This window comes from Athene noctua, chromosome 1 (genome assembly GCF_965140245.1).
Source record: "Athene noctua chromosome 1, bAthNoc1.hap1.1, whole genome shotgun sequence".
NCBI classification, from domain to species: domain Eukaryota; kingdom Metazoa; phylum Chordata; class Aves; order Strigiformes; family Strigidae; genus Athene; species Athene noctua.
In genome coordinates, this window is record NC_134037.1 from 126,124,193 (window position 1) to 126,136,846 (window position 12,654).

Here is a 12,654-nt window from a genome sequence, read left to right on the forward strand (position 1 = left end):
TTAATGTTACACAGCGATGTGTTTTCTGCCCTTATGAGTGAGCAGGTCTGTTCTGAAGCATTTCTAAGGCTGGGATGGGGTCAGAGAGCCCCATCTGGGTCTATCACTGGAATCTTTGTGGGTCTCGCTTAGTGCATGCCAGGTTTTTGTGCAGCCTGAATCCTGTCATCCATTGCCAGGGAGAAACTCCTGTGTGCTGGGGCTCAGGCTGTTCACCATCCTACCTCCCTGAGCCAGCATCTGCCCAGATGAACATTGGAGTGGCTCTTCTGGGGCAGCTATGGCATTTATTTTTCACCCCGAGGCAAGGTGACCCCAGGGACCCCTCAGGGCTCTCAGCATGCTCAGGGCAGGTCTTGGGGGTGGGCAGCAATGCAGCGCTGCATCTCCTAGGCAATGGGGAGCAGCAGGTCTGCTGCAAGAGACAGCTCTGGGACAGTCTCTTGCTAGGCCAGCAGCTTTTAGACAGTCCATCAGGATGCAGAGCCATGGATTGTGGGGTGAGCTATGTGGGAAACAGGAAGGAAGATGGATAAGGAGGGCCCAGGCTATTCCTACAGCTAGGTTTTGCTGAACAGCCAGATCCTAGGTGAAATCCTTTGTTCAGCACATGGGAAAATCTGAAGCAGATTCAGGGAGCTGCTAAATATGCAGTTTGTATCCTTGCCCTATGTGGGGAAAAAAAAAAAGGATTCAGCATTATCTGCAGAGCAGCCACCATGCACCAAAGTCATCATTTCACTTCTGTGGCTCATAAATGGTGCTATGATTTTGTTTTTCCTAACAAGTAATATGACATAGGGCATCCACGGAAAAAATGGAGTATTTTATTACACCACAATGTCCAATGCTCCTAAAGATATCTGGAATACTCCCTAAATGTAAAATGGACCTCCCTCAACCTCAAGACAGACCTGAGTGCAATAATATGAATATAGTTTTTAGCAGCTTCCCTGTATGTTGCTTTGTAACCAGAGAATGAAAATTAATTGGAGTAAATATAATTTTGGAATATTTTGGCTGTGTCTCAGAGTCATTCAAAAAGTTTGCTCACTTCCACCAATACAGAGCATGTGTGATGTTTGTAAGGGAGATGGGAAACTCCTGGATCAACCCACTTTACCTTACAAATAGTTTGCCATAGACTGACATCTCTACCTTGTTAGTACAGTGTAGCCTGAAAAGTTCAGTGTTAAATAGAAAACAGAAGCAAGACAAGGGGCTTGTCTCATCTTCTGAGCATTTAATGTAACTTAGCTGCTAGACTTCTCTCACTGGATTGTGAAACGATGTTTTGTGTGTTGTGATGGGCTGTAATGGGATCCCACAAGAGGCTCCCATGTCACTGCTGAATGTTTCCCAGGAATCCGGGAAAATGCTGACCGTTATCGTTTTAGGTACTTGCAGCACCAGACTGTCAGTGAAGTGCTATTGATACAGACATCTTTGAAATGTCTCTACAGTCAAAGTCTGCCACCCACAAATTAACAGGGCATTCAAGGGATTATCACTAGCAGCCTTCCTCTGCTAAACAACTTACTGAATTTTAGCATTGTCAACTGGGAGTGGGCAAACTGAGTAATATTAACTAACATATTTTTTTCCCCATGGTCCCCAAGGTATTATTTTTCCTCTTGTTTAATGTAAGGAAGGTGCTGTGAACTATAGAAACCTTCAAAATTACTTGTCCCAAATTTAGATGGAGGGAGACAAGGGTATAGAAAATGGAGAAGATACATGTTTCTTCAGCAGATTTCTCACAGCTCCTAGATCCCACAAAAACAAGACAGGGGAATGGGGAAGACATTTCTCTTGTTCTGTGAAATTTAATAATAATTTGAACACAGTCAAATTCTCCATCTTAGTCTTTATGTCCTGCATCCTTCCACCCATCTGGCTGAGCCTGGGGTTTCAGTTTCTGGATGCTGCACAACATGCAGGAAGGAAACGTGGGAGGAGAATCAGAGGGAATATCAGAGGGAGTTCACCTTGCTGGTTGACTCACAGGAGGAGCAGAAACAGAAATCAGTTCCCTGTTCATTACCCTCTCAGCCAATACATACATTTCTGCATTCTTGCTTTCTTCCCAAGTATAGAGCTTTTGGGAGTTGCTCTTCCCTGTGAGAGTGTCAGTAGTGGAGACTGTACAGCCCCTGCCTGCTCTTTGGGCAAAAGGGGTGGTGGGAGAAGATCAAGGCACAGACAGGCTGGGCAGGGTAAGGAGCATTTCTGTCCCAAGTCAGGGTGAATTTGCCCCTGCAACATTAATCTGAAATGCATGGGAAAAAAGCCTCCTTTGCTTCAGGAGGCAAATACTGCAGGTGTTGTTGAAACCAGAGGTAAGATATCCCGAGAGTACAATTACAGAAACTAAAAGTGAGCAAAGGCAAAGACACTCCTGTTTTGTACTTTCTCAGCAAGCGGGATGGAAGTTAGTGCAGGCCCAGGACCCAGGGATTAACACCTGGTTATGATCCAAAGATCATACAATCAAAGATCATTACAGCCTGGTTATGATCAAAGAGTAGTGCTCACGCCAGCAACCACCCAATATACTATTTGGCACACTGGTACTCTGGCCAGTGAAAACTTTAGCCCAAACCCTCCTGCTTAGGTGGAATATGAAAGGCAACAAAGAAAAATTTAAAAAAATTTAAAAATTTACAAACTTCATAGAAATTTGAAAAAGTCAGACAGAGAAAGCAGTCAGTAAAAATGAGACTTTATAATGTGTGCATGGCTAGGATTGGCAGGGTTTAAGAAAACAAGAAAGAAGGTCTATGAGAACAGTGAGTAAAAGACAGATTGCAGTGATGGAGTAGACTGAATGCCAGGAGATGGAACTTATTAACTATGGTGGAGAAAATGCACATTCTGTCAAACTGCATTTTTGCCTTGCCTGTCTTTGGAATGGATCAGGAGATTGTTCATGTATCAGAGCAGGAGGAAACATTTCATGCTTCACACCATATCAAATCACATTTATTACAGACACACATTTTGATCAGTAGGCCCCAATTATTTGTATCCACAGATCCAAAAACAGCATCTGAGGAGGCAATCCGGTTCAATGAGGTTCATTCTTAACTAATACTAGAATAATTTCAAACGGAAGGAAAGCAATTTTGCCAGGACCTCAGGAGATCATCTACTCCAACTCCCCCTAATACAAGCAAACAGAGCAGGTCCAACTACATCTGGTTCCTGCAGGAGCAAATCTGGAATCAGTGGAGGAGTTTCCAGAGTCTGGGCCATGCTGACACTTTGCACGTGTGCAGCCAGTGAGTGGAATGACCTGGTAAATGTTATGAGAAAGAGCAAAAATAATTGAGAGACAAAGAGGAGTTTGGGATAATGTGGGTGAGATTAATAATTAGCGGCTGTCAACAGGTTCTTCTAGGAAACAGGTTTAACTCAGATTTTATTGTTCTGAGAGGCAACAGGTTTGCTTGGCAACTGGAGGTACTTGCGTGGCCCAGCCATGCTTTGGCATTGGGAGTATGGTGAAACTCTCTGCAGCGCAGCGTTTCTGTGAGACAGGTGCATGAGCCAGCTTGGGCTGCACACCACTTGAGGGCGTGAAGTGAGGAGGGGACTGAGTGCATGCTGCCTGAGAGGGTTACTCTCTGCTTATTCTGAAGCATTTACATCCCTGAACAGCTGATTCGAGTCAACTACACATAGCTGCTGAGAGATCCACATTTTAAACAAACACCTGAGGCAAAATAGGGAACCTCTGGAGGTTGCCAGGGAACCTGTTCCCATCTGAATATGGTAGTGATCACCTCGAGTGCTTCCAGAACCATATGAGGCCAGCACTAGACAGATGTATGCCCCACCTCTGCCTTAGAGATCATCTAGTAAGGAGTGCTTAAACTCACGCAAAAGGTCTGATGTTGTGGCTGGACTCAATGATCTTAAAGGTCTTTTCCAACCTAAATGATTCTCTGATTCTATGTTGATTTCAAAACAGCATAATGAGATACAATATCTGAGATCCTCATGAGTTCACAGACATGCCCTTATGTTTTGCAGACTCTGACCTGAACTCTGACAGTTGCTTCCTGTGGCAACAGTCTTCACTTCATCAGCTAGTTCAAATGATTTTAGGAAGGGAGTGGAATGGTCTACTTTCCTTATGATGCTTGCACTGCTCATCCCTGTCAGGTCATGACTTTCCCTGTGGTTTTCTGGGCTTTCACCAGCATTACAAATGCTTTGCCAGTTCTGCATGAGAGGCCTATAGTTCAAGAACTTCTTGTGAACCCGTTACAGGTCAACACCTGCCATTCTCACAATGTCTGGAGCAGGGTTTTGCTAGCAGCTTGGATAACTCATTTTTCTATTCCCTTTGTTGTTCCTGGCTGGTCTGATGATTAAACTAGCCTTAAAAAATGCAGTCTCTGCAGAATAAATTTAAACAGAGCAATGGTTTATCTTCTCAGCAGTGTTCTTTTTTTTTGTTTTTTATATTTCACTCCTGGTGATACAGTAGAAGGTCTACTGGGTTTGAAGCTAGTTATGTATTTAAGTAACCCTTCAAGTCTTTAAGGTTTTAATTCTCCATCATGAACATATTTTTGTGTTGTAATTTTCTGTGATGCAATGGATGTCTGGGACTGCCTCATTCATAGGAAGCAGAGGAAGATTCTCAAAACAATTTCTGATACATGCTTTTACTAATGATCAGTAGGGTTGTGGCACTTGATTCCTTACAAGGCCTTTGAGACTTCTGTAATCAGTCCTAATCTCCATCTCCTGATAACGTTTGCCAGGGTGTCCTGATTCCATATCGGGGAGGGTTCTTAAAAAATCCCGAGAGCGAGATTAAGACACAAACGAGGTCAGATGCTGCATAACCTTATAAACTTTATTTTCTATAACAACTAATAAGAGCGATAGGACAGAGAGGAAAAGAAAGGAAAAGGTCGGAATCCCTAAGCAAGAACACGGTAGAGGCGCAACTAATTACCACCACTACGACCACGGATCCGGCGATGTTCTGTCGGTCCGATGATGCTCCACATTCCTGGCTCCGAGTTGGTTCCCCTCTTCGAGTTGGTTCCCCTCTTTGAGTTGGTTTCCCTCTTCAAAGGAGTACGCAGACTGTCTTTTTTATAGTCCCCGTCCCCACAGTTTGTCCGCCCATTTCCACGGGGCTCGTTGTTGTAGGTGCCACCCCGTGGTCCTCCGTGCGCGCATGCCCGGGTGTCCATGGTGGTCACGCTGGCGAGGGGCCGATCTGTCTCGCCATGGTTTCCCCTCCACCCAGCTCACGCGTAGGTGCAGCTCGATGGATGACTGCTGAGACTGCTGATGTTCTCGTCTAGGGCGGATGTGGTTTTCATCGGGGACTATGTGTTTCCTTCAAGATGTGCTCTTTTGTGCTGAGTCAGGAAGTGGTCGTCGTGGAGACAGCGATGTTGAGACATACTAAAAGTCCAAAAATTTCCTTACACAGGGAAAGACTTGGTCTGTTTATCCTCTCTTACTCTGATAGGGAACAGCTATTCCTCCACATACCTGTCATTCACACACTGAAGACAACATATCAGGCAAATAAAAAAATAACTCCCCAACTTTTGCTCTTGGCTTCCCAAAAGCAAAGGCCCTCTCTTCATTTTCCTTGTCAAGGAATTGCTGGTTTCTGAAGTCAAGTGTTCAGCTTCATACCATTGCAGGGATATATATGATAACAACATTTTCTCAGTGGATATCCAGAAAAAGAGAACAAAACTCCCTGTTCACTTCTGGAGCATAACCACGCAATGACTAGGACTTTTTTCCACAGTGGTAGTTTCTTCTAGGATCTCTTCAGATCACCTGAAGGTAGAGACTGAAAAAGGATCCCTGCACAGAGTTGCTATTGCTTGGAAATAGGATGCTTGAAGACATAACATGCCTTCATCGAGGAAAACCTCTATCCTTTGCTAAATTACAAAGTCACTCCATAGGCCATCTGACCTAAAGACCATACTTTCTTGCCAGGGTTTATACTGCACTTCAAGCTCTGAAGCCCCCAAAATGTTAGCTCCAGTTAATGATCTTGAACTACTCCATGGTACTATGCCATGAGCACTTAAGCAACTCTACCATTTCTTCCCTTCAATCAACTGCAGACTGTGGACTTAATACATTGTACTTGATTTGGTTATTAGTAATTCTGAGAAATTCTGAAAATTTTCCCTATGAGGCTGAAGTATCCTTTGTTAGGCAAACCAGACAGGGTTCCCCTAAGGCAGGAGGAGGGAGGTGAAGAAATGTGGTCAATATAATCTGTGGGGTTAATGGGGCTATGCCATTTCCCATCAGTGAAAGATTTGGCCCTCTGTGCTAATAGCAATCCATGGGTAGTGTTCTGGAGCAGGGCACCCCAAACATGCTCTTAAAAAACAATTACTTACAAATGCTCAAGCACCTTTCTAGGCAGTATTTTTTACAATTCACTGTATGTAATTTAAATTACATTGCTTTACTTGGGGCAGGGTGGAGGGGGAGGGAAAAACTACTGTAAGCAGTTATTTTATTACTGGCTATAGAAACTGAAAAAAAAAGAGTATTACTTTAATTGAAGTTGGTGTTCCAGTGAAATTTCTCAACATGGAAATTAAACCTCCTTCTTAGGAGACTGTAGCTCCTCTTCTTTGGGCTTCTAAAACTCTTTCTTTTTTTTTTTTTTTTTTCCCAAAGCCCAGTACAAATGTAAAGTTTCTGCTTTGTAGTTTGCCTCTTTTTCAGAAAGAGAGCATTGGCCTCAGTGGTGATGTCTTATTGTGGGCAAGCTTCCAGCTGTGCCTTCAGGTGCTGCTGTGGTTAGTTCAGCTGCCTGAGCGGCATTGTCCACAGCTAGGCCAGACATCCCCTTGGCCTTTGGGACCTCATCAGTGGGTTGGGCTCTTCGTAGCTCAGGATCTGTTACATGAACGTTGAGGAGCAGAAAGGGACTTGACTTCAGGAAAATCTAGTGTCTCACATGGTTTTCTTTCTTCTCCTTAACAGACTGCTTCAGCATGTGTCCCCAGCAGGGTCACAGGTCCTGCCAGAAAACCTGCTCCAGTATGAGCTCTTCTCCACAGGTCACAGCTTCCTTCAGGGCACATCCACTTGCTCCAGTGTGGGGTCCACCAAAGGCTGCAGGTGGAGATCTGCTCTACCAGTGACCTCCACAGGCTGACAGGGGACAGCCTGCCTCACCATGGTCGTGTCCATAGGCTGCAGGTTAATCTCTTCTCCAGCACTCAGAGCACCTCCTCCCCCTCCTTCTTCACTCACCTTGGTGTCTGCAGGGCTGTTTTTCTCACATTTTTTATCCTTTCTTAAATATGTTATCACAGAGATGCTATCAATGTCGCTGATTGGCTCAGCTTTAGCCATCAGCTGCAACTGGCTCTGTCTGACATGGGACGGCTTCTGGTGTCTTCTCCTAGAAGCCACCCCTGCAACCCTTCTCCTACCAAAACTTTGCTGCATAACCCAGCCCACTTCATCGCACACTGTATGCATACCTTTAGACAGCTCCAATTAGGGCTGCCACAGTGCCTGCACAAGATGAGGATGAGTGAAGCATGGTGAAGCAGCCCAAGTCCAGAGAATGGCTGTGGAGATTTAGGGATCCAAAAGGTTTGCTGAAAGGATTGGTAGTAAAGAAATGCTTCTCACTATCCTTCCCAGAACTCTTTGCAAATGACTACTTCCAGTCTCAAAAGCCAAGAAAGCATGAATGCTGCTCCATGTTAAGGTCATTTTTAAATTGAAGGTAGAGATGGAACATTGTGGGTGCATATGCTGGGTTGCGAACCGTCTGCGTCACTGACAATGTAAAAGTGTCATCAGCATTCAAACTAGAAGATTAATGATGTCTAAATTTATGACACACTTGTGTTAGAAGACTAACGGCGTCTAGATTAACGACGGCTAAAAGCGAAAGTATTTTTGCTCATTAGGGAAGAAACAGATAAGAAATGAATCTTTGGAATAACAAAGCAGAAATTTATCTACCAGTTGAGCACGCTTAGTAGCGCTTGTTGAAAGTGCTGAGAGGAACGAGTTTTTGAAATGAGCATGCGCCAGAGCAACACACGGATTTGCTGTCACAAGAATATATAAAGACTTCTTTTTCTGATAAAGATCGGAGCTTGACTTTAACCATATTGGTGTGTGTCTTGTCTCACAGCCACGTCCTGCAACTAAGGGGGTTCCTGCTAAAGAACATGGGCAATGTGCCACCATTCTCAGCTCAGTGCTAGGTTTTGGTTTGGGTTTTTTTGTTTGTTTCATTTTGCTGTACCAATGTTTGTAGACAATACAACCTGCTAGTCTAGATTTTCCAATGTATTTGAACACCCAAGGATAGATAAGAAGGATATATAGCACTCACTGCAAAGCCTTTCAGATATGTATTTGTATCTTTTGGTACCTTAGCATGGCTCAGGAGTAGCAAGTTGCCCTGAACCAGCAGCAGGGCACATGTTACTCAGGTGTCACAGAATTACAGAATTTAGGTTGGAAAGACCTTGAAGATCATCCAGTCCAACCATTGATCTAACACTGACATTTCCTAACTACAGCATATCCCTCAGTGCTAAGTCGATCCTACTCTGAAACACCTCCAGGGATGGGGACTCCACCACCTCCCTGGGCAGCCCATTCCAACACCCAACAACCCCTTCTGGAAAGAAATGCTTCCTAATATCTAGTCTAAACTTTCCCTGGCACAATTTGAGGCCATTCCCTCTTGTCCTATCACTTACTGTTTCATTAAACAGCTTTCAGCACCCTCCTTTCAGGTAGCTGTAGAGGGTGATGAGGTCTCCCCTCAGCCTCCTCCAGACTAAACCCCCCCAGTTCCCTCAGCCGCTCCCCATCAGACCTGTGCTCCAGACCCTGCACCAGCTCCGTTGCCCTTCTCTGGACACGCTCGAGTCATTCAATGGCCTTTTTGTAGTGAGTGGCCCAAAACTGAACACAGTCATCGATGTGCGGCCTCACCAGTCCTGAGTACAGGGGTAAGATCCCTTCCCTGTCCCTGCTGGCCACGCTATTGCTGACACAAGCCAGGATGCCATTGGCCTTCTTGGCCACCTGGGCACACCGCTGGCCCCTGTTCAGCCGGCTGTCAGTCAACCCCCCCAGGTCCCTCTCTGACTGGCAGCTCTCCAGCCACTCCTCCCCAAGCCTGTAGCGCTGCTGGGGGTTGTTGTGGCCCAAGGGCAGCCCCCGGCATTTGGCCTGATTGAAGCTCCTGCAGTTGGCCTCAGCCCATGGCTCCAGCCTGTCCAGGTCTCTCTGCAGAGCCTCCCTATCCTCGAGCAGATCAACACTCCCACCCAACTGACTGAGGGTTTCAGTTTCCTGTAGAACTTATCACCATATTGATGCCCACTGCTGTCTGAGGAGTATTTGTCAGTATTATACTTTGAATTCCAGATGGAGCAGACTGGGGTTCCCATCAGATTTCAAGCCACAGATTCTACCTGAGTGTTTCATGAGTGAGCTGTAGCTTAATAAGAATAATCATAGCTTCTTCAGTCAACCACAAGTCTTGGTAAGTCTGATGAAGTACCTTCTCTTTTCTTTCTCATAACACACAATGATTATGACAATAAAGATCATAAAATCATAGAATAGTTTGAGTTGGAAGGGACTTTTAAAGGTCATCTAGTCCAGTTCCCCTGCAATAAACAGGGACATCTTCAACTAGATCAGGTTGCTCAGAGCCCCGTCCAGCCTGACCTTGAATGTTTCCAGAGATTCTTTCAATGCAGCCCAGGATGCAGTTGGCTTTCTGGGCTGTGAGAGCACATTGCCAGCTCATGCCCAGCTTTTCACTCACCAGTACCCCCAAGTCTCCAAAGAATAAGATGACAGTACGTTTTAATTTTTAAATGTTGTCTCAAGCAAAATGAATATTTATTCTGTGCCTGAAAGCATCTATTTCCTGAGCCATAACTTCTAGTCTCTGTTATTCATAATGTGTCTTTTGGCTTTTTGACATTCTCTAGAGATGTCCCAGTCCCTGGCAACATGTCACTTATTAGGACTAATTTCTACAGACCCTAAGTGGCTTCTGGGAGGACACTGGGGTCCTCCTCGGGAAGACTAGGCAGGCTGGCTCTCATTGTTGCTGTGAGAGAAGCAGTCCCCAAGTACCAGCCCTTAGCACTCCAGCCTCTTAATTTTGTGCTACTACTGGCCAGAGGCAGCTGACACAAGAGTTGACTTTTTACTTGGTTCCTCACTACATTTGCTATCATCTCAAGAATGAGCCTGTGGCTGTGTGTTGCTCCGATGCATCATGCAACTGAACGTAAGATGCTTGGCTGACAGATAGCAGGACAGGCCTGGACAACGGCCCAAAAGATGACGATCTTTATGTCAGTAAGTTCTCCAGCTCATATTGCATCTTTGCCACCAGCACAGGAAAGAGGCAAAAAACAAGTGACTAGGTGCAAGCTGGGTGAGAATTCTTTAAGCTGTCTTTACCTGCTGGCACTGTGTCATCCATATTGCCAGCACTGACTGCTACAGCTTATTTAACAATCTAAGCATATGCAATAGAAAGCTGTCCTGAGGGTCCTGGAGTCATTGCAAAAATTGAGATACTCCAGGTAAATAAACAATCTGCTGGTCTGGCATGCATCATTAAATGATGTGTAGGGGGTAACTCAATGACAAACGCTGCATTACTTTCTTCTTTAAGTACAGTGTTTCTAAAGAAATAAAACAAAGACCCCAAATAGTCAAAGGAGCAATTCCAATTTAGACCCTGTAGATTTAGTGCTGGTAGTTGATGCCTTTGTCCTTGAAATGCTGGGGTTTCAACCCCAAGCCCCAAATTAAGGTTGACATATGGGTGATTCCCACAGCCCTTCACAAAGGGGGGGGTGAGTTTGCCTTTAGGCTTCCCTCCAGGGTGCGGCCGGCCTGGCAGGGAGAGCCATGAGGTAAAGGAGCCCCAGGTGTCTGCATTAAGTAAACCAAGGTCAGGTGTCACACTTAGGGGTAAGAGCTGGGACCACTTGCAGGAAGGGGCAGTGTCTGTCTGTGAGGTGGATGCACTGTGCAGAGTTTCCTGTTGGGGAAGGACCTCCCGCCTCCCTGGAACTGGGCTCCAGTCAGTTCTGGCTTTTGTAAATGTGGGCTGTGTAGAGATTGTGTGGCTTCTTTGGTCTTATGTATTTGGCTTGTTGACTTGGTTGTCTCCCGTCCCTTCTATGAGAGGCTGCATTTCACCATTTATTCCACCCATTGTTGGTTGTGTGGTGTTGTTGTTGGGGTCATTGGGATTGATGTTGATTGTGTAGAATCTGATTGATTTATTTGTACGCCCAGCGCTCACCCAGGTACTGACCCTTTTGTATCAAATACAATTTGGTTATTGGTTCATCTTCATGCTGGCTGTGTCCTTTATGCTAGGCCTAATAATTGGCAAAACAGTCCTGTACAGAATTTCTGCCTTCCTTTGGGGTAAGTGGTATCTTTCAGGATGACCGCTATCAAGGTTGCCTGTTCTGTTTGTTGTTCATATTCATGTGCCAGACAGAGGCAGGGATCTGAGCAGGCAACAAGAACTTGCAGCTTTATTTCATTTTCTACTGCCATGTAACAGTGTCCCTAGCAAGACAGTCTTTGCAAGAGGAGGTCTGCAGATGTGAGTGTCCAGCTTAACTGCAGCTTCTATGCCTGTATGATTTCTCTCTGCACTCTCTAGTTCACATCAGCTCTCAGGGGAGTCAAGTGTTGAATATGTTTAGTGAAGCTTGTGACAGAGCCCCTGCAAGTTCCTGCTCTTGGAGTCTGCTCATGCCAGCATAGTAGTGACAATGGATTTGTGCTAAGACCCTGGATGTGACAGCACGAACCCTGCCATAGCAAGTGTCCGCGTCCCCCAACTATGCTGCTACTGTGGAGTCCAGCAGCAGTTCTTCAGAGCCTGAGTCCGCTGTGCACCTGAATGCTAGCAGCTGCTTTTTGGAGACAGCAGCCTTCTGCTTAGCAAATGATCCATGTGATGCAGGTGGAGCATGGTTTGTTACTGCCAGCAATGGGAAGGAGAACACATAAATACTGTGGAGCTGAGCAGTTGCTTTGTTTACTACTCCTGTATATCTGGCTGCTGCCATAGAGAAATCAACTACTATCCATTTAATGCCAGGTGGCAATAATACTTAGATCTCAGTGGAAATGTGTATTTCTTGAAAAGATGGAGCAGTGCTATCAGATGAGTGTTGCCCTGGTTGAGAGGTATCTTTGACCAGCCTTCTGGGCCTGCCAGACCCTGCTTTACATATATGTTTATTGTTCTGTATAACTGACTCCTTTTCTGATTGCACAGCCTTCAAACCAGGTGCCTGCCAGTAACCTTCTATTTCAAGAAACATGTAAATTATCTTCTGTCCTGCCTGGAATTCAGTACACCTTAATGGATCTGGCTGCAGGAAAGCTTCAATCTATTTCCAGTTTTCACTTTGGCAGGTTGTTGATATGTAGCTTGTAACACTGTACTTCAGCAACACTAGAGGAAGTATGGCAGTAGTCACATTAACCTTTCCAATCAGCTACATGCTGGTTTCACATTGCTCTGCTAAGAGCCTGGCTGTGGCTTTTGGGACTCACAGATACCATCTCAACACAATTAAATATGAAGGAACATCA